The following is a 2,739-nucleotide window of genomic DNA, read 5'->3' as shown; positions in this document are numbered from 1 at the left end:
AGCATCCATCACCAGGGAACTTGAGCGACTTTTTCATTTTGTTCTCTTCGTCCATGGCACCTCTTACTGACAAGCCGGCGTTTCCTTCTGCCTTTTGTCACTGTCTGAGATTCTCGCACCCCGCGCGGCTCGAGTTCTTCTTCGTGCTTTTGTCTGGAGGACGGGCGGCGGGGGAGTGGAAGTAAGTCTGGCAGTGCTAGGTGCTTTAATTACACTGCAGAGTGATTAAAAACAATTCTTTTCCCCCGTCACGATGAGTTGTGCTGGGCCCAAGTTGGGATGGGGTGGGTGTTTGTTAATTGTGTAACAACAGGGTACAAGTTTTGTGTCTGTTAATGTTACCTTCACTGACAAGCTGTCTTGAGTGTAGGTTGTAATGTTATGTTTATTTACAAACTGCATTATACAACAAAATGTAAGAAATTAAAATTTTTTATGGTTAAAATTTTAAGTGGTACACTTTTTAAAGTACATATCGATGGCTAGGAATTAATAAAATGAACCACTAATAGTCGACTGACAGGCTTTTACACATTTTACACACATTACAGTCAAAAAGTTTTGAAATCACCCACTCACCCACCCTGTATCCCCGCCTCCCCACCCTCTTTATCAGGCTTGCTCGTGCTCTCCTGTTTGGTTTGTTTTTTTCGGTGTTTGAGAGAGAGAGAGAAATAGTAAATCTGAACACAGTACTTGTAAATAAAATGTATCTGAATAGCGTGTGTGTGTCTCAGTCTTCACCTGTTCTGCTTGTTGTCTCTGCTGCCTGAAAAAAATCCTCAAAACTATTGAATAAACCGCAGAATAAAATTCAGAAATGCACTATATACTCTCAAAGGAGGAAACCAGAGTGACCGAGAAGCTACTGGATCTGTTGTTTCTAAACTGTGCACAGCTCTGTCTGACACGACAGGTACGACTGTTGCCTGACATATCATCACTTTTATCAACTAACAAGTTCAGAATTTGTCTTACAGTGCACTATAAACGGCTTTTAAGGAAGACTACCGCTAAATACGTGTGTGTCTGGAAACGTTTATTTGTGACTTCATGTTCTAAAATTAGCTTCAATGTTGGTCACATGTTTCGCCTATAAATGTGTGTCACATATTTGTCCTATAAATGTGTGTCACATATTCGACAAACAGTGAGATGCCGAGTGCTCGGCGCACTGGGACATCAACTTGAAGATCAGAGCACGGCTGACACCTGTCTCTTCTGAATGTCATGGCAAACCTACAAAGTGTTTAGTATGTTTTGTTTGTGAGTAGGTAGGTAGGTGAGTGACCAGCGCGTGACATGTGAGATGCGTGCACCCAACTGTCACCCTGAGACGTCCATTTCCGAAGGTCCGAGTTGCCAGGGGAAAGGAGCCACTCCTGATTATCTTCTCCCCCCCAGTCGAGTCTGTAGGTCTGCTGCTGCACAGAATTCCACGTTCCATGTACAGAAATTGTTGAGGAACATGACAACCTCTTGACCTTCCTAAGCAGTTAATAATACAAGGTCGCAAAGACTGCTTGAGTCTTGGCTGCCTGTCAACAGATCTGTCTATTCATCTCTCCTTTTCGTTTTTCTGTTTCTCAATCGTTTGTCCAGATTTCTAGCAAAAAAAAAAAGCCTGAACAAATCAGCAACACAAAGGTGCGCTAAATATATTTTTAAATAAACCCACGAAGATGAATAAATGTTTTGACAGGTAACACGACCGACGGCTAATTGTGAATAACACGAGGATACGTTAATACAAGTGTGATGTCACCTCAAAACGCATGGCTGCCTTAGACGACAGGTAACTGCAAATATTTCAGTACAAGGCAACAGAAGGGGACTGCCTTCTCGCACCTCGGATATTTTGTCTATGTTGTTGTCCGCAAGAGACGTTGACTGACAGGTATGAATTTTGCTGTCTTGTCAGTCGACACCAGACGTCCCCTCCTTCTGCAGCGTGTGGCAGATGAATAGGCACGCCTCCGTGTACCAGGTAGCAAATAGGAGCAGGGGTCCGTGCACGCTGAGCACCGCTCGACCAAATGGTTGGGATGACATGGGACATAACTCTTTGCACGTGTTGTTCTGAACGAGGGAGAGGGGAACTAATGGCGTACCCTATATTAGCAATGACCTTAAGGGGACTAGTGAAATAAATTACACGTGTTTTGCGCGGTTGAGGTTATTCAGACACAAAGGAGTTGGCTTTGACCAAGGTTGCGTCATCGGTAAATAGTTCACAGGGTCACAGGAGACGTGGCCGTTATAGTAGTACGTCATTGGTGTGTTTACATGTATCGCACGTACACACTTTTGATGCTGACAACATTAGGAAATGACATATGAGGTTGATGCAAGAGGACGAATGAGAGTCGAACTCGTGCGCGTGTGCACGCATGCACGTACTCACACATGCACACATTGATTCAGGCACTCAAGCTGATCTCGTATCTTGCGTGTTATTTCATTACCCGATTTGTCAAATTGTGCAATTTTTGCAAGTCCATCAGGATTGCATTAGCTATATCCACGCGCTCATTCATCTCCAGTCTTGGTACCAACTGGCAAACGGTTATGTTGGTCCAGCATTACTCATTACTGGTTCCCATGGAGAATAACTGGAGAGACACAGTGGCTGACGAATCTCACGACTTTGTCTTGAGTCGGTGGTGAGCAGGCCACGCATGGAACGACCAGTCGACTTTTTCACCATTGCAAACCAGTTATTTCCCTTGACCACCTTGG

The sequence above is a fragment of the Pomacea canaliculata genome, linkage group LG4 (genome assembly GCF_003073045.1).
Source record: "Pomacea canaliculata isolate SZHN2017 linkage group LG4, ASM307304v1, whole genome shotgun sequence".
NCBI classification, from domain to species: Eukaryota; Metazoa; Mollusca; class Gastropoda; order Architaenioglossa; family Ampullariidae; genus Pomacea; species Pomacea canaliculata.
This window is presented reverse-complemented; position numbering follows the sequence as displayed.